Below are 20689 nucleotides of genomic sequence, written 5' to 3' on the forward strand. Positions count from 1 at the left end.
ACATACAATTATAGCAAGATCTCCTTACTCTTGTTTGCCAATTGCCTTATAATAAAGACCCACATTCAATTTGCTTTTATAAAATTATTTGCTACACTACATACTATTTGTTCATATTCCTTGAATGAGTAAACCCCCACATCTTTCTAAACATCAATGTTTCCGTGTTTCACAAATTGTAAAAAATATTCTTGCTTTTTGTGTTTTTCAAGCCAAAGTGAATGACCTTCCACTTTCCCACATTATGTTCCAACTGCGATCTTATTGCCCACTCATTTAGCCTTTCTATTTGCAGTCTCTCTGTGTCCCCCTCATAACTTACACTTCCATCTAGCCTTGTATCATCAGTAAATTTACATGCATTATTCTCTGTCTCTTTGTCTGAGATATTAATATTAATGTAAGTAGCTGACACCACAGCCTCAGTCCAGTAGTCAGAGCCAGCTAACATTAAACTGTTGCATCTACTTCCTGTCGATTAAATAACCTTTTAATATATAACTGTTAATTCCATGAGACCTTTTCTTGTACACTAATCCTTTATGTGGCACGTCATCAAATGCCTTTTGGCAATCCAAGTATATAACATCTACTGGTTCCCCTTTGTCTAGCCAACCGGTTGCATGCACAAAGAATTCCAATACGTTTATCAAGCACAATTTCTCATTCATAAAACCAGGTTAACTTGTTTTAATTATGGTACAATTTCCAAAATGTACTGCTAGGATTTCCTTCATAATAGATTCTAGCACTTTCGTGATGACTGATGGCATATGTTAGGTATAGAACGCCAAGGATAGTACATCAAGCGGTGCTGTAGCCCTCTGAAAGAAGAGATCTGACTATTCACTGTTCCAAGATGAATGATTTGATATGGAATACAAGTTATTTCTATTTTACGTAAAAAAATCAGGACAATAATTAGGTTCTTGGCATCTCAAGAAGGTGACTTGCCCTAAGAGAACATACCAGTTCTTAGAATCCAATCAAAGGAGCTTCAACATTTAGAAATCCAGTAACGGAACATTCTAGTAGTAATTATCTTCAGAGATGGATATTCTGACCATGGACACATTAAAGGAATAGGTTCACAGTATACCATGAAAGATATGTTCTAGCATTCACTATTGTGGAACATAGACATTGTGGCATGCGTTAATGGGTTGGAGACCTTGTGAAATAAGTTGGAATAGGAAACTAAAATGACATTAATGTTTGAAATCATAAACACCCACAATTCATGTTTAATCAAAGAAAAATTAATTGCAATTAACAATGAATTGAAAAGTTAGGATCAGGGATTTGAATTCTCATCGTCAGAGAAGGATACAATTATATTTTAAACTCTGATGAAGAGTCATCTAGACATGAAATGTTAGCTTGCTTTCTCTCCATGGATGCTGCCTGACCCGCTGTGATCACCAGTATTTTTTTGTTTTCAGTACAGATTCCAGCATCTGCTGTAATTTGGTCCGACATATTTTAAACACTTTGGTCTTAATTTAACGTTCCTGGAAGTTGGCTGTCCTTAAGATCAAAAGTCCAAAAGCATATTGCATGCAGCATTGCAACAGAAAGGAGGCTGAGAGGAAAGAGGGGCTAATCTGTAATGTACGGTTTCTGCTTTTCGAAATAATTTATGTTTGGTTTTAATCCCGGCTGGGTCGTGGAAATCCTATAATATGGTTGGTGGGATGTAGAAATCCCTTCTTGTGAAGGATGAGAGGAATATATATATATATATTTATATGAATGAAGCCATTCAAGAAGTCTGCAGCAGCCTAACCTCAATGAACTTGAATCCTTACACCAGCTGTGGTTCGTCAGTCAGCAAACAGGTCTGGTCACCAAATAAAGGAAGTGCTGTCAACCGTGGACACGTTTAATAACTCCACTCAGGCTTTTTAGTTGGCTGGGGGTGGTGGTGGAATTGCAGGGGGAGTGCCAAGCGATGGTTATCATCTTCCTCTTGTTATTTGCTCCTTGCAGTGTGGTGATTGTCTAATTATTTCCTTCCCCATGGTCGCTGATGACCAAGCTGACCAGAACTTTCAGTCATTTATCAAGTGATTGATGTTGCATTTGCAAGTGTCAGGAGCCACCAGATAACACGAACAATGAAGAAGTAGATTAAAAATAAACCTGTTTGCCCTTTACTTTGTAATTCAAGGCAGCCAATATCAAACTACTTAAAGAATTGGAATGTTGCTACAGAATACTGCATTTATATTGCTTCAGAGTTACATTTTGTCCTTTTAAAAAAAAGTACTTTTTAAGGAAACTTACCTGATTCTCTGAGAATCAGACCTTATAGAAGTGACCTTAAAATCCAAAATGCTGGGGAAACCTAGCAGGACTGGCATCATTAGCAGAGAAAGAAGCAATATTAATATTTTGAATCCCATTGTACATTTCTTCAGAGCTTACAATTTGCAAAAATGTTCAATAAAATACTTTGTAAAATATTATTAAAATTTCAAATATATATTGATCTATTATTCACACTATCATTAATAATTATGTGACTTGGAAGCAATGAGGGGGATGAGTTTACTCATCTTGAATGAATATGGGTTTTAAACAGATGGAACTTGCATTTATACAATGCTGTTTATAATTGCAGGTCGTCTCAAAATACTTCCTAGCCAATGAAGTGGGTTGTGGTCTGGTCATTTGAAATGTAAAGTATTTATATCCACATGCATTTGAGTAAAATATATGAGCAATAGTCAACAATCATGGTGTGTGTACAAATCTGATAATTTTGTATAGTGTGCCTTTGTATGTGAATGATGATAGTTTTCAGTTAGAAAGGATGATAGTTATCGTGGAAAATTTGGTAACTTTGCCTACACAAACAAAACATAGCATTTAAGATAATTCCCTGTAAGTGAAACTCTTTGATATATTTCCGAGTTCTGTAAGGTGTGAGAAAGTGCAAGTCTTTAATTCTCTCAATGCTGTTATTGCAAGTTGTTTTGTTTTTACAAAGAAATGATGTCATCTTGTTTCAAAATATTTTGGATGCGTTGGAGAGACGATTTTCAGAAATACCGCCTGGTAGTCTGTGAAATGAGGACAACGTTTGTTGAAATACATGCTTTTAATTATAATAACAATAATAAAAAAGAAGGTAATTTTTATTACAGGAGAGTTTGTTCAAGCTATTGAAAAACTTGGAGAATTCTAATAATTAAGGCCCATGTATTTTACAATTCTGCAAACACACTGTGTATAAACATAGAAAAAGATAGAATGGATTAAATGGTTCAGTCAACAGAAATTATTCAAAAACTTAAGTGCTTTATTAAAATCTCTAACTGTGATTTCCCTTGCAATACTTTTAAGGTGTAAAAAGTGTTTTTTCTCAAATAAGCGGAGCAATTCTTCATTTAGGGGTGCATCCTGAATCTGTACATTTAATATACAGCATCGTTGACATGCTATAGCTCTTTTATCCTTTTCAGGTGAGAAGGGAAAGATTTACAAGGGACCTAAGGGGCAACATGTTCATTCAGAGGGTGGTGCATTTATGGTATGAGGCTGCCAGAGAAAGTGATGGAGGCTGGTACAATTACAACATTTAAAAGGCACCTGGATGTGTATATGAATAAGAAGGGTTTGGAGGCATGTGAGCCAAATGCTGGCAAATGGGACTAGATTAGGTTGGGATGTCTAGTCGGCATGGACAGGTTGGACCAAACGGTCTGTTTCTGTGCTGTACATGTCTATGACTCTATGAAGTACTGCATGTCAATGTGTGATGAGTAGTATACAGTTTCCTTAATAGCTCTTTTTTGAATGTTCTACTTGTCAGGTGACTGCAAATATTCCGCAGTAAGGTGAAGAAACCATCGTGTCCTTATTTATAAGGTAAGTGTAATCATAATCCACTTTCCATCTCTTTTCAATTGTTTCTAATTAACTCAGCTAGTTTACTTGCCCTTTCTATATCTCAGAATATTATTTCATGTTGCTAAAATTCTGTTCTCATAATTGGTATTTGCTGTCATCATCTTATGTCTTCTACAAATAGTGTCTCCAAGGTCATTATTGAAGCATGTTACAATGGTACTGTACCAGGCTAATGTTAGTCATTGGTGACTCTATCAATACTGTTCTGACCAAGCAAAATGATTCCTTGGCTTTAATAAGAAATTCCAATTTGTCAAGATGACAAAACCATTAAATTTGGAAATCGAGAGGCACATGTGTCAAACTTCCAATGAAGCAAGAAATATCTATGGTTATGTGTGAGAGAAAACAGTGTAAATCAGTTACTGAATTGGTGAATGAATTCCTGGTGAGTTGCTAATCATGTTGCACACAGTCAGTTGATAATAATTTACATGTGAAATGTTGATGGAGTTAAGAAAAAATATTTTGGAACTCTGCTTCACAGCCATACCTAGTGGTCAAATCTTGCAGGACATTCATGTCCATTAATATATCAATTTATCACAGTAAGCTGATAATTATGAGGGTCAAGTAGCGCAGTACTACTTTCCTTACCCCTGAGCCAGAAAGGCTAAGCTCAAATCCCACCTGGTCCAGAAGTGTCTCCTAATATAGCTGATCAGGCTCACCTTTCAAATAAGAGGAGATAGTGGAGGTTATAATGATTTGTTTTTAAATGCTGGAAAGACTCAACAGGTTAGCTAGCATTCATAGGAAAGAAACAAATTTTCCGTTCATGACATTTCACCAGAACCGTTCGCATGAAAGACTATTTTCTTGAAACCTTAACTCTGGACAGAATGTTGTTTTATTCAAGCCTAAGTTTGGTGGTGGATATCAAAGTGGAAGAGACTTCTACTGAGGAACAAGTTGGATTGTCTTACACAATTATGCTTTTTATTAGCTCATTACATATTTTTATGTTGATAAAATGCCACATTTTAAGGGCAGGAAGTAGTGAAGCCCTTTGGGAGCATTTGGTGCCATATTTAACTATGTGGACAATCCTTCACTCTCAGCAACACAGGAAGCATCACTGAACATCTGTGCAACACCCTTACCCACCCCGGGGTTGTCAGAGACCAGGCAAAAAGCAATTAGTGATTCCTTGTTAATGGCTCTCTATAAGTCCTTCTAAAAGACTGTCCGGCACCGAGGGGAATTACTTTTTTCCAGAAAAGCACCAAGAGGCCAAACTGACTAACAAAGCCTGGCATCAGTTGATGACAGAAGTCAACACCCATGAGTGTCTTAAGACAACCTGGCTCCAGCACTACAAGAGGACAAATAATTTACTTCCTGTTCAGCTCAGGTGGAGTGGGTGCTGACTTCTTGTTTTGGGTGCACAGTGATGATGTCAGCTGCACTGACTTCCTGTCCCAGTGTGTTGTCAGGAGCTATAGATTTTTTTTTGAAAAGGAGGAGCATTAGAGTTCTCTGCAGGATTGCGGCCAATATTTATCCCACAGAGCAAACCACGAACAATTATATCATTTGAGGAAGACCAAGGGAGTCCAGCTCCTTGGGTCTAATGGCAGCCATGGTTTCACAGAGTGAAAGAATAGGCTCAAAAGGGCTCCAGATCTTATTCCTGTTCCTGTGTCATTGTCTTGGCCAGTGTTCACCCTTCAACCGACATCACTAAAATACATAGACCAGCCCTCTGCATTGCAGTTTACATGTTCTTATAAATTTCGGGTGATATGGTGTCAAAACTCACTTGGCGTGACAGTGACATTACGATAGAAACCATTGGAAGAACTTTCGCTAGTTTCTGCGTTCCTGCAGTACCTCCACATTGATTCATGGACTGAATCAATAACAAAGTATTTACAATTATATAGCTCTTTTCACAACCCCAGGAAGTCCTGAGCTACTTTGTGTGCAATGAATACCTTGCAGGTACAAGGGGTCATCAATTTATGAAAATTCAACTTGCAAACATGATCTTGTAAAGGTGTAATTTTAAAACTCTACGTGAACATCTTCTCGTACTTATGAATTTTTAAATTATATTTTATTTATATCTATTTTATATTGTCCTGCATCATGTTCTAACTTGTGTACAAATTGACTTGTGAATGGGCTCTAGAATAGAACCCACTTGCAACCTGGGAATTCTCGATATAATCATTGCCATACAGCAAGGTTCTACATTTAGAAAAGCGCTGATGACTAGATAACATACCTTTTTCATGATGTTAGTTGAGGGATAAATATACTACATGGGGGAAAACCAGTGCCAAAGAAGAGTCTGAACAGACTCAAAGCATTAACCCTGTTCCTATCTCCACAGGCGCTGTCTGACTTGCTGAGTTTCTCCAGCATTCTCTGTTTGTGTACTAGGGCAAAGTCCCCTGCTCTTATTCAAAATAAAGACTTTTACACCCTCCTGATAGCTCGGTCAGGAACTCAATTTTCCTAAAGGTGGTGACCCCATCTGTACAGCAGCCTCTCAGTGGGACCTGTCAAGATGTGCTCAAGCCTCTGTAGTAGTGTCTATTTGCAGTTAGTTAAATAGTAGAGATTGTTGTGTAACATTGTAAAACACATTTAAGGCTTGCAGCAGAATGAACAGACTCTCAAAGTCATCAAGTGAGTCACCCAGGCCCAAAGGACCAATGTCTGGTCTGTAAACTAATCTGTTCATCATGTTTAGAGAGAGCTGACTGATGGAATCATTCTAATTGAATTGATCCCTGGTAAAGTTGAAAAGTATTAATGCCAAATGAAACAATTGAGGCACTCAGCAAGCTGAGATCAGAATGTTAAGCTGCAATGCTTGAAGGCAGTAGCCTGAAATTTGTACAAGAAATTGAGAGGGTTTAATAGTGAAGGCCAACACTGATGGTCAATACACCTCTTAACTGGAATTGGCTCTGAAAAAATAATTTTATATTCTTGGCACTATTGCGAAGCAACCAACCAAAAAAAAACAGTTCTGGTTTTTTGCTTAGAAATAAGTATTTAATTGGCTATAACGCACTTAAGAATATGCTAAGGTGATGAAAGGCACGACCTAAAGTTCCTTTTTTTTTGCATTTTAATCTCACCAATGTTAATCCTCATTGTTACCAATGCAGAAGTCTTGCTTTGTGACAACAATCACTGTACCTCCAAAGATTCCTCCAGTTTTCATGCCTAGAGACATTTTATTAATGTATTAAGCCACCATTGAAATTTTGATTTTACATTTTTCAATGTTGACTTGTTCTGCTGGGACCTTGGCAGAAACAACACCAATGCTGTGCTAGCTTTTAAAATGAAATCAGAAAGAAGACTTTGTTTGAAGACAGTTATTAAACATAATAACTGTTGGATAAGTAATTGAAACTATTGTTAGGAGCTTCAGGGATTGATAGGCATCAGCTGTAAATGGACACCATTGACAATAGGCTGCACCTAGAGAGAAAGTGTGAGCTTTATCACATAGCAGCATTCCTAAGTGTATTTAGTAAAAACCAGTTGTGTGTGTGTGTGTGTGTGTGTGTGTGTGTGTGTGTTCAGATAGTTTGTAATTTATCTGTATTTCAATAAGAGGTATTTTAGAGTTTGGGTTTGAACTAGTGGCATGTGGGTTTTAGTTTGTGTGCCTAAAGATGTGAAGTGGTTAACTTGTAAGTACTTCTTTTAGAAACAGTAAGAGGGAGAATGGGTGGGGTATAGTGAGGTTTTGTTTGTTGTGGGAGAGTTTTTATAAGTGAACAATGTAAACAATGGTGCATTGGGCTTTTAGTGTACAAAGTTAAAGACTTATTTCTTTTTTGGTTTATTAGTGGAAACACATGTAACTTGGAAAATACTTTGGGGTTCAGCTTTGCTGTTACTGACAAAGGGAGAACTGTCAAGAATAGGTCACTTTAGTGTCAGGTGTTTAGTTTAAAGCTTTAGACCAGATGAATTTGTTTGAAACTCTGAAGCGACTCTGAAGCTAAGAGAGTGTAGATTCAGTTATATGACAATTCAAGGAAGAAATGATCAGATTTTCAAGATCCGAAGATGGAAGCCACAACTAAGTCAAGCCATAAGTGTGATAGAGAAGGGAATTCTCTCTCTGTTGTGAATTCTGTAAAAGGTTGCTGTTAGGATTAGTGGGGTCGTAGTTTATTGTGTATTTAAAGTCTTTAAATTTGTGTTATATATAAATAATTTGATTTATTCTTTTGCATAATGAGCATCTATTTTGTTGTTCATAGCAAATCTGCAGCATTGTGTGTTGTATGTCTCCATTGAAAGACCATTTCATTAAAACAAAACAAAAAACACATCTATCACATTGCATTCCAGACTACGATCTGACTTATCCAGTAATAGTAATAACTGGAATCAAAAAAAATCTATCTATATGCATGTATGTGTGTATATAACACCCCTTTCTGTTGTAAACAGATGATAGTGTTAATTTTGCTGAAAAATTAGAACAAGTCAAGTCTTATGCATTCTACACATGTTACGGCATGAATCTGATCTAATCATGAAAATTAGATGAGTTCACCTCTGCTTTGAATTTCATATGTATTCATAGGTGGTACATTTATAGCTTGTGTCTTAGTTGAAATAGATAGTTCAACCAGTTACATACTTGGACTACAGGTACAATTTTTTAAAATTCTGAATATTCATTTAATGATTCATTTTAAATATAATTTGTTACTGTTTATAATGAAGACAGAAAAAAAAATATATAGCATATTTTATAATTCTGGAGATTCAAAGTATTCAGCAACCAATAAAGTATTTTTGAACTCACTGTTACAGGAAGTGTGACAGTTATTTAGCACACAGTAAGGTCCAAAGAGCAGTACTGTCCAGCTCATCTGGTCAGGGTTTGAATTGAGAAATAAACATTGGATAGGGCACGAAGAGAATTCAACTGCTCTTCTTCATATAGTTCCCGGAGATCTCACCTGTTGATGCAGATTGAGCCTTGGCTTAATGTCTCAATTGCAAAAGCACACTTTTGATAATGCAGCATTCTATTCAATTATTCATGTTTGTGTTTGCTTAAGCATTATAAACTGGAACGATAAAAGGGTGTTTTCTTTTCAAAGAAAACGTTTCCTATTTTGCTGCAATACGGCACTTCAGGAAATTGTGTGTATCCACTTGTTTGTAATTATTAGAACATTCTTTGAAGTTTATTTAATAGACACTGAGGTGCATTATGTTCTTCTGAGATTCACCAAATCCCCAATAATTGTTTAGGTCCAAATGAATAATCAACATTTGTTTTGCTCAATGTACCTGATGGTTATTGCCTGTGTACTGTATTGATCTTCGAGGAGAAAGTGAGGTCTGCAGATGCTGGAGATCAGAGCTGAAAATGTGTTGCTGGTTAAAGCGCAGCAGGTCAGGCAGCATCCAAGGAACAGGAGGTTCAATGTTTTGGGCATAAGCCCTTCTCCTGAAGAAGGGCTTATGCCCGAAACGTCGAATCTCCTGTTCCTTGGATGCTGCCTGACCTGCTGCGCTTTTCCAGCAACACATTTTCAGCTACTGTATTGATGTGTAGGACTAAGGGTGTAATATATTTTCAGCAACCACTTTTCTCGCAAACTTAGTCTAAGATCTGTTATGTTTGTTCAGCAAATTACCTTGTTATAGGGCACGTGTTTTCCAATTGTAGCTGCTGTATTTTGTCAGGCTGCTATATGTACTTTGTACAGAGACGTGTTTTATTCTGTGATTGAAGTGATCCCATTTGCATTGGCGGGTGGCGAAGGGAGTGGGTTGATATTCGGTTTTGCATTACTGGCGTCAAAGAATTGTGAATCACAACTTGTATTTCTGATCAGTGGACTTCTCCCAGCAGTAAAGTAAGGCTCCATAGAGAAAGGAAAAGAGAAATATGTTGGCCAGTGACCAGAGAAAACAACAGAAGACATAGGCTGGAGCCATTAGCCATTTATGTTGCTGATCTAATCCTGTGACTACTGTGAATTTATTACTTGAGGTGGTGAGACCATCAGTGGAAGTAATGCTGTAACATTATTGGGTGATCAGTCAACCTCCCAGACTCTTTCTGTGAGAATAGCTGTCTGGGCTCATTGATATTATGCAATGTCCCACCCAAGACATTATTGGCAAAGGAACCTTGACCTAGTTTAACTTCAAAGGAAGTGGCATTTTCAGATTTTTGGCAGGGTGGCTGAATGTGCATCCTCTGAACTGCTGCCAGCTTTGCATTCATAATGTCTGTCATTATAACACTTTTATTTTTAAATGGTGCCAGAATTAATGGAGTGACGCCTCAGGGACAACGAGATGGAAATTTAAACAGGCTTGCCAAGGCCTGGATCATTCATGATGGAGCCTGCCTTTGGAGAGGAGTTAAATTGCTTCCACGAGCATCTCCTTTTGTTATTAGCTGAACTCAGCTGGCTGGTACTTGGGAGCTCTGGTTAAATCAGAGGAGGGAGAAATCCAGCACTTTTTTCATTCCTGACAACTGCATGGAAGGACACTCATCAGCAGCCACATATAGGAAAGAGCTGCCATTTATTTAGTACCTTCCATCCCTTCTAGATGTGGTAAAATGCTTCACAGTCAATCAATCCACTTTTGAACATTCATGAAAGCAAGTGTGTAGTTTGCATACAAAATGGTCCCACAAACACCAAAGAACTAAATCATCTGTTTCTGTTCATATTGACTGAGGTAAGAATGATCTCCAGACCATCTCTGACAGAATCATTTTACATTTACTAGACACTGGACACTGCCCTCATCTAACATCCAAATAATACAAATTTTCCAGTCCACATTCCCTCAGTACTAAGAGTGGAAGAGCTAGGAACTCTTTGAACATTTTCTGCCATTCAATATAATCACAGCTGATGACTTTACCACACTTCCACTCTTATGTTGGTACCTCTTGATTCTCTTAATGTCCAATATCTGCTGATCTCAGCCTTGATTATATTCAATGATGAAGTACTTACAGCCCTCTGAAATAGAGAACTCTTAAGATTCACACAGCTCTCGTGAAGAAGTCCTACCTCATCTCGAATTGTGTGCAGTTTTGGTCTCCTCTAGGGAGGGATGGTCTGCCATTTGAGGGAGTGCGGGAAAGATTTACCCAACCAACTCCTGGGATGGCAGGACTAGCATACAAGGAGAGACTGGATCAATTGGGACCATGTTCACTGGAGTTTGAGAGAGTGAGGATGGTCTCGGGCAAGAATATGATGGGATTGGATGGGATGGATTTGGAGATGCAGGGAGTATTTTCACAATGACTAGGCATTCTGGAACCAGGCCATGGTCTAAGAGTGGGGTGTGGGCATTTTGAGGTAATCATGGGGACAGGTTTCTTCACCCACAGGGTGGTGGGCCCATGGAATTCTCTGTGACAGTAGTGTTTCCTGTATGGGCTCTTCATGAACACTCCATATTTTCCCACCTTCTTCCACTGCCCGGACACACCTTGGCGTGACGTTTTGCCCTCTGGTAGTGGAGATGCTCCCTTTTTCCATCAGGGATCTGGGCTGGAGACTGTTGCTCATGGCTGTCCTGTAAGATCAGTTGTTTGAGTAAGTTCACTGGTGGTCAGGCCATGTCTTGTTTTTGTGGCCTGGAGAAAATGTTTGTTCATAAATGCATTGATTGTTTCCATTTGCAGTTCTTTTTCGTTTTTGGAAGGGGCTGCTCCTGAATGTTTGGTTGCATCTCAGTCCCATGCTCCTGATCTATAGGCATCCAGTGTGGGGAGGGACAGGTAGGTCTAAGGACCTCCTTGTGACTATACTCGTGGGCTTATCCAAGATGGCCATCGATATGCCCAGGCAGCAGGTCATGGGGGTGCACATTGTTCCTGTCTGTCTGCTTCTCTTTGGCAATTACGTTCACACCTTGGTATCTCTGGAGATGGAGCACACAGTGCTCATTGGCACGTAGGAACATTTAGAGACCAGTGGACATCACAGGGGCTGGGGTGCATCATCAATCTGGACAATGCTGTTTTGATGTATTAGGTTTCTGTTAATTTGTGTTTTATTTCGAAACACGGGCTCTTTCATTATTATTTTTGACTTCCCTTTTAGTGCACAAGTAGAGGAACCTTTATCCTGCATCTAACCCTGTGCAGTCCCTGTCCCGGAAATGTTTGGTGATGACAATGATGAGGAAACTTTACTTTCAGTTTAAAAAATTCAAGGGAGTTTTCATTTCAAGTTTGAGAGAGGACTTTTCATTCTGTCTCTAGCCCATGCTCCCCCTGTCCTGGGAGTTTTTGAAGTGGACTGTGTTGGGGGATCTTAACTTCCCGTTTGAAAGAGTCGAGGGAACTTTGCTTTTCATTTACTTTTAGTTTAAAAGCGAGAGCTTTAACCTGTATCTGACCCCATGCTGTCCCTATCCTGGGAGTGTTTGGTGGGCACAGTTGAGGGAACTTTACTTTCAGTTTAAAAGAGCAGAGTGTTTTTGTGATGTTATGGCAGCACTAATTGAAATGATATTAGTATGGTGTATTTTGTCTTTTTTTTAATGATAAAGGTTGAGACAGAGATCCAGAGAAAAGAAAACAGCCTGCAAGGCCTTGGGTTTTTTTAAGTTAGAACAGTAGACTGAACCAGGATTTTTAGTTGTTGCTTTCTGCAGAAGCTGGATGTGGAATCTATTATTCCTCTCTCTGTTACAACTAAAAGGTGGGGTTCTCTTCCTGCTGCTGGAATTGCACATGAGACAATCATTTTACTGAATTTGCCTTTGCCAAGGGTGTGTTTATGGGATATTACTATATTGGAACAGTTAGTTAATAGTAGTTAATCTGTGCAATTTTTCATCAAGTATTTCGATAAAGTTACAATTAAGTCAATTCTTTTTAACTGTCGTTTATGAATAAAGTGTGTTTTGTTCAAAGTTTGACCAATTGAATTATATCTAGAATGCAATGCCTTAAGCAAATGTTAGGGTCGAGGCTGTCTTCTTAATGTATTTTGACATGGTTTGTCCTGGTCTGCAACAGTGACTTCATTTTATGTAAGTGACAGACATTTTAGTTTGTTGAAAAGGAAAAGTCAGAATTTGCATTCATTGAGACCTTTCACTGTCTCAATGTGGCAAAGGGGTTTGCAACCATGTAATTCTTTTTTTGAAGTGTCATCATTGTTAAAAGTTAGGAAATAGTGCACAGGAAGTCACACAGTTAGCAATGTGCTCATGACCGACAAGGTCTTCTCCCTGGGGTGGGGGAGTCCAGCACTAGAGGGCATAGGTTGAGGATGAGAGGGGAAAGATATAAAAGAGACGTAAAGGGGTGTGTGTAGAATGAGCTGCCGGAGGAGGCAGTGGAGGCTGGTAGAATTATAACATTTAAAAGGCATCTGGATGGATATGAAATAGGAAGGATTTGGAGGGATATAGGCCAAGTGCTGGCAAATGGGACTGGATTAGGTCAGGATAACTGGTCGGCATGGACGAGTTGGACTAAAGGGTCTTTTTCTGTGCTGTACATCTCTATGACACTATGTCTTTATGTCCAGATAATCTGTTTCTATGATATTGATTGACAGATAAATATTGGACAGAACACTAGGGTTAACTCACCTTCAGAAAATGGTGCTTAGGATCTTTTAGGTCGAGCTGTGCAAACAAACAATGTCTCAGTTGAACATCTTACCCAAAAGGTGGCGCCTTTGACTGTGCAGTGCTCCCTCAGTGCTGCACCAAGATTTTATTGATCTGCTCTCTGAACTAGGGAACGAAACCTTCTGACAGCTGAGGATGAGGACTAACAGGCCAGTGCAAAATGAGTTTTTCCTTTTTAGGCTAAAAACCTTTAAACTGAGGAAAGAAGTTATCTGTTTCAGTTTTTCTAGCTTTTTAGACTGCCTCCCAGAGTTGAATAGCTCAACATTATCCCACTGTCTGGTAGAACGCAAAAAACACAGAATACTCACTTGGAGTCACCACTGCAAGGATGTAGGAGAGCATGAGGAAAAGGTGATATTACAGAAACTGGGATTAACAACTACGTTTTTTTTCCCCTCTCAGCAGACTTTTTTTTCACAAACATTGTTGTTTACAGAGCGAGTGCCGACATATAATTAGGGAACGGTCTTTTTGGAATTTCTGAGCCTGACAATGTGAAGAATACCAGTGAATGTCAGTGGATAGTCATTAAACCTGGGCGTGTCAGTAGCTCTGATTTATTCATTCATGTAATCTCACTCTACAGGACCTGACAACTCTCTGAAGCAATTCCCAATGATGCCTTCAGCATTCTATAGTTAAAACAAAAATATTTACAAAATCAACAGAAAAAAAGCGATTACACATTTTCTTTAGTTAAGATTTTTTAAACTTGGTGCACTGCTCCTTTTCTAACCTTATTCAGCGCTTTCTTTGGATTCTTCCCAAAAGGAATTCCTAAGAGTCTGTCAGAGGAGCCCAAATCCCCATTATTGAATTGCTCTTTGATGTTCCTGTTTGTTTTTATATTTACTTTGATACTTGAAGAATCAGAAGCTTAGACAGTTAAGAGTAAATCTGAGCTAATGGGAGCCCAAGTGACCCTTATGAGTTCAGGGAGGTTAAAACCCAGTCTCCTGGCTTTAGACCGAGAGGCAGAATTCAAAACAAAATATGGTGCGAGATCAGTTTTGTGTTTCTTCCTGTGACCGGCTGCAACATCTCGAGACGGCATGGATAGTGGTTTGGTTTTTAACCATCTGTTTGTTTATCCCTTGCCAACACTACCCTTAGTCACTGTGCCATCACTGGTGACATAGACCACATGCTCTTTATCCTCACTGTCTCACTATACTCATTCCACTTGAATTTGTTTCCTCCAGACTTTCTCACTCTCTGGGAAATAGATATTTCTGACTTTGTTGAACACTTTGTACCTCAGGATTCAATAAAGTTAACACTTTAGTGAGATTAAGCACTATACCATTCTATTTATGGAATATATTAGGGAATTTAAACAAAACGTGTGCACTCATAATATCCTCCTTTACTATTAAACTTAAAAATAGAAGTGGACTGTAATGCTGAATTTTTAACTTTATTTCTTCAGCTTACACCTCAGAGTTTCTAGGTATCTTTGTACCTAAGATGTTGCAGGAAATGGTGACACTTTTTGCTGTACTCCTGTATCCCTGTACTTGAGTACGTGTGACAATAAACCTAATTCTAATTATAAAAATGTTGTATTTATACCAGCCTGCATTGCTCATAGGCGTCATATTATTATCTCCAGTGAATCTGGTTTTGATAATGATAAAAGAGAGACTCTGGGAGAAGCTGTCTGCGCTTTTTTGAATAGTGCCAAGAGCTCTTTAATATCTGTTAGTGCAGGGTTCTCAATTTAATACTTGATGATGGGGACAGTTCTTCCAGGCATGCAGTACTCCCTGTGCAGTGCATTGAAGTGGCAGCTTGGGTTTTGTGTCCAGATCCTGGGGTGAGATTTTTAGTCACACCACTTAGACTTAGAGACAAGTATGAAAAGCTTACAGAGTGTTAACTCTGGAATATAAGATCATATTACTTAAAGAGAAAAGAACGACTTTCATTTATGTAGTGCGTTTCACAACCTCAGGGTGTCCCAGTGTGTTTTATAGCCAACTTTGGAAGAGTTTGTGTAAGACCCTACAAGTAGCAAAGTGATAATGACCAGGTCATCTTGTCTTTAGCAATGAAAGTTTAGGGACCTTCTGATCTTTTCAGTTTGCACAGAACTGACTGAAAACCATCAGCTTCAGGCTTTAAAAAAATTCAATTCTAAAACTAATAATATATATTATGATGATGGATCAAACCCCCAAAACTGTACAGGCCTGTGGTTCCTGCTAATTTTCTTCTACTGCATGGATCTGCAAGGTCTGTACTTGGCAGAAGCTTCCGGAACCAGATATAAATGCTGCAAAAGGCATCAACACACTGATAGATGTGCATGGAGCCTCAGCTCTGCAGCTTAGAGGCAATATTGGTCATAACATATATTTATGCATCCCATCCCAGCATTGTTGAGGTTGAGTCATACTGAATATAGCATTCCTTGGCAAAAAAGTTGGGGAAGGTGTAAGTTTATAAACATAGTTTCTGATACCAGAAAAATGGTTAATATGCCATATTGACTTTTATGCCATGATCTCTTGAATGGCAAAAAAAAATAAGTTTGTTGAAACTCTTAGGCTTGTACCTGTTATTAGAAGTTCTTGTTGATACTTAGCATTTAATTAGCAGGAGTACATGCGAGTGAGCTTTGTTTGAACTCATAGCTCATTGTAAATGGGCTGTGTCCTAACTTCAGACCCAGTGCATACACACACATTCCTGCGATTCGCTGATGCCCTCATCATGCTGGCTCCCTCCCACAGGTGAGAGAGCAGATGAAAGGCAGCTGGGCTTTCACGCGCAGTGTGTAGAAAGAGCTCATGACGCTTATGATGGTTAGCACCTCAATACTATAACCCATATGTTATTGGAAGTCGGATGAAAACAAATCCACTGTTTCTTTAACGGTGATGACTCTGAACGCAGTTTTTTATGTCAGTAATTGCTTGTGGAGACTAAATTTTGGTATACCTATTGGCAACTCCAATTCAGCAAGCTGCATTCACACATGTTGCAGCTGGTTAGATAGTGCCTTGTCCCACAATCACAAACACTCCACAAATGGGGTAAGAGAGTTGAGGATTAAGTATCCAATTTCAATTTGAACAGCCTGAACTGTAATATATTAAATTTAGTATGAGGGAGAATTTGCCGGAGACAGATCAGATAGTTGACTTTTCAAAAAGAGGCTTTTTAGGCTGAGGAATACATCAAATAACTACCATCAAGATTTGTTGTTTTAAAGAGCAGAAAGGCATTTCCTCACTGTGTATCAGGTTACAAAGTGTTCTAGCGCACTGCTTACAAAGACAACAAACCTGGAAGAAAAATCATTAATCATTTTACTTAGCTGATCCTGCCTTTCAGAACTGTAGCAATGTAATTACATTCAAACTTTATCTGGGATATATTGTATGTATGGTACAGCATGCAAGACTTTCATTTAGTGTAGTGTTTACATACAGATCAGGAGATAGATTCAGTCGATCCGTCAGGGAGGAGAAACAGAAAGAGCAGCAGAAGATAGAACTCAATGCTGCTGAGCCCGAATAAATGCATAATTTACTTCAGCAAAGTATGTCGAGAAGGATTGGTACTGTTACCTCACAGTCTTTTACTCACTTTCTTGAAGTAACTCTTTTAAAGACTCTGCCTCTCGCACACTTTACTGCTGGAATCTACTCTTCACTTCAGAGACACTGCGTGCCTCAAAGTCAAATAATCTCAACATTTTATATCATTCTTTTCTCTCTCAGTTGCACCTTAGATGGATATTTGTCTTGATCAGCTTAATGCTGAAATTTGATAACCCCACGTTGCGAGCTGAGTTCATGATTTCATGCAGTTTATACTGAGTCAGGCTGCTATTTGAAAGTCAGGGAGGCGTTATGCTCTGAATGTTTCTGTTTTGTTCAAAGTTAAAAATCACACAACACCAGGTTATAGTCCAACAGGTTTAATTGAAAGCATACTAGCTTTCGGAGCGACGCTCCTTCATCAACCACCTAGTGAAGGAGCGGCGCTCCGAAAGCTAGTGCTTCCAATTAAACCTGTTGGACTATAACCTGGTGTTGTGTGATTTTTAACTTTGTACACCCCTGTCCAACACCGGCATCTCCAAATCTGTTTTGTTCAATCATGTGTCCAAAAGAAACCTTGCAGGTACTACTTAATATGGGCCAAATTTTCATAGAATCAAAGGTGAAGAAGACAATTTTTAAAAAGGGGCTATTCAGCCCATCTAGTCTGATCTAACTCTTAACAGGGCAATGGCCTAGTGGTATTATCATTGGATTGTTAATCCAGAGACCCAGCTGGTGTTCTGGGGCTGGGGTCTGATAGCTGCCAAAGAATTTGAATTCTGTAAAAAAATATGAAATTAAGAGTCTAATAATGACCATGCATCCATTGCTGATTGTTGGAAAAAACCATCTAGTTTGCAAATGGCTTTTAGGGAAGGAATCTCCCATCATTACCTGGTCTGGCCTACATATGACTCCAGACCCACAGTGATTGGTTGATTCTCAATCTCAACTAGAGATGAGCAATGAATGATAACTTTGCCCTCTTTCCATGAATGAATAAAGAAATTAACAGGAGGAGCCCCACTCCTTTGTTCTCTCCCTGCCAGTTTTTGTTTCTCCTTTATGTATTTATTGAATTATCTTTTGCCCATGTCCTCTTGAATTCTGTTATTATCATTCTTAATGTTCACTACATTTCAAAGTTTAATGCCAGCTGCAGTTTTGAAAGTTTGCTCATATATCAGAGACTGGAAGTCCGGAGTTCATGTAAAATTGTGGTTTTTTTAGTACGGAAATTTGATTTCATTCTCTTGATCCAAACACAGCTGGAAAGCTAAATATCGGTTACCTTATGTTACCTAGTATGATGCCATGTAAAATCTTTGCTGTAAATGTTTGTGCGAACGTTATTTCACTTCCAGCACTTCTGCTCCAGGTTGCAAGGCTATGGATTCGGCTCCACTTTAGATTTTAGCTGTAAAATCAACCCTGACATTTAAATAAGATATTGCAAACTCTGGAAAACTGAAATAAAAGCTGAAAGTACTGGAGAACTCAGCAAATCTGGCAGCATTTGCGGAGAGAAACAGAGCTAGCATTTCAAGTCCAGTCTGACTGTACTTCAGAACTGAAAGGAGTTGGAAAATGGTGGTGTTTTGCTGTCGATGGAGAGGGAGCAGAAGTGAGTGGAACAGATTGTGAAGGTCTCCAGAGACAAAGATTAAAGGGTTGCTAATAGTGGTTAAGGAGAGATAGAAATGTAAAATGCATGTAAATGAAGAAGTGGAAAGTAAAACAAAAGGATCAGCTGCTCTACTGGGACCAAATCCTACAAGACAAAAAGGATGTGTGTGTGAGAGAGGGGGATGGGGTAGGGGATGGAGGATGTTAGAAACGCTGACAATTCAGAGGTCATAAGCTGAGGTGTGAAACTCAATTTTGAGTTCTAGAGGTTGTACAGTGGCCAAGCAGAAAATCAGGTGTTTTTTTCTTGAGCTTGCATTGTGGTTTTTTGGAACAATGCAGGTCTCCCAGGATGGAGATTTTCAGATGGGAGCAAGGCAGTTTATTAAAATGGAAAGCAACTGGAAGTGTAGGGTCATTCCTATGGACAGAAGGGATGTGTTCACAAAGCAGTTACTCTGTCTGTGTTCTACCATAAGATATGCAAACAGAATTAGGCCATTCGGCTCATCAAGTCTTCTCTGCCATTCAGTCATGGCTGATCTGTTTGTCAACCCCATTCTCCTGCCTTCTCCCTCTAACTCTGGATCCCTTTACTATCTGTCTCTGTCTAAATACACTCAATGTCTTGGCCTCCACAAGCTTCTGTGGCAGTGAGTTCCACAGATGCATAACCCTCTGTCTGAAGAAATTCCTCCTCATCTCCTGTGCTCTCTCTAGTCTGTCCTGCTAGTGGAAACATCTCTATCCTATCTAGACATCTCCGTATTCTGTTAGTTTCAATCAGATCTCCCCTCATCATTCTAAATCAAGGACAAACTCAGAGCTCTCAACAGCTCTTCATATGACAAGCACTTCATCCCTGGGGTTATTCTCCTAAACCTCCTCTGGATCCCCTCAAATGCTCACATATCCTTCCTTAGATAGGAGGCCCAAAACTGCTCACAGTATTCCAAATGTCGTCTGACTAGAGCTTTATACATCCTTAACAGTACATCCCTGGACTTGTATTCTAACCCTTTTGAAATGAATGCCTTCCCAACGAATCTGTATGTTAACTTTAAAAATGTCCTGTACTGGGACTCCTAAGTCCCTTTGTGCTTTAGATTTCCAAATTTAGAAAATAGTCTACATCTCTATTCTTCCTGCAAAGTCCATAAGCTCACACTTTCTCACATTGTACTCCATCTGTCACTTCTTTGCCCCTTTCTCCTAAGCTGTACAAATCTTTCTGCAGCCTCTTCTCTGCTTCAACAGATGCGTCCCTCCACCTATCTTCGTGCCATCTGCAAACGTAGGTTGTTAATGTTTAACGAGAATAGCTTTGGTTCCAAAGCTGTCGAACTCTGTGGAACTCCACTAATCACTAGCCGCCATCCTGAGCAAGATCCCTTTATCCCCACGCTGCCTTCTGCCAATCAGCCAATCCTCTACCAATGCCCCTAACCACACAACACCTAACCTTATTTATTGATTTTACCTCACTTGCGGGATGTAGGCATCTCTGGATAGGCTGGCATTTATTGCCCATCCCTAATTGCCCAGATGACAGTTAAGAGTCAGCCATATTGCTGTGGGTCTGGAGTCACATGTAGGCCAGACCAGGTAAAGATGGCAGATTTCCTTCTCTCAAGGACATCAGTGAATCAAATGGGGTTTTCCTGACAATCAACAATGGAGTTCAATCTGGATAAATGCGAAGTGATCCATTTTGGAAGGCCAAACTTGAATGCTGAATATAGGCAGTGTGGAGGAACAAGGGGATCTTAGTGTTCAAGTGCATAGATCCCTCAAAGTTGCCACGCAAGTGGATAGGGTTGTTAAGAAAGCATATGGTATTTTGACTTTCATTAACAGGGGGATTGAGTTTAAGAGCAGTGAGGTTTTGTTGTAGCTCTACAAGACCCGGGTGAGACCACACTTGGAATATTGTGTCCAGTTCTGGTCATCCTACTATAGGA

At 39.1% G+C, this 20689-nt stretch overlaps 1 protein-coding gene across 3 annotated transcripts in view; it reads left to right on the forward strand.

Annotated features, from left to right (window-relative positions):
• gli2a (GLI family zinc finger 2a) overlaps positions 1–20689 on the forward strand; it is a 412735-nt gene that overhangs the window by 60318 nt on the left and 331728 nt on the right. For all 3 annotated transcript variants that reach the window (XM_060827038.1, XM_060827037.1, XM_060827045.1), the window contains exon 2: positions 3818–3873. The gene's annotated coding sequence lies outside the window, so the exon portion shown is untranslated. The remainder of the gene's footprint in view (positions 1–3817; positions 3874–20689) is intronic.

The sequence above is a fragment of the Hemiscyllium ocellatum genome, chromosome 7 (assembly GCF_020745735.1).
Source record: "Hemiscyllium ocellatum isolate sHemOce1 chromosome 7, sHemOce1.pat.X.cur, whole genome shotgun sequence".
Classification (NCBI taxonomy): Eukaryota; Metazoa; Chordata; class Chondrichthyes; order Orectolobiformes; family Hemiscylliidae; genus Hemiscyllium; species Hemiscyllium ocellatum.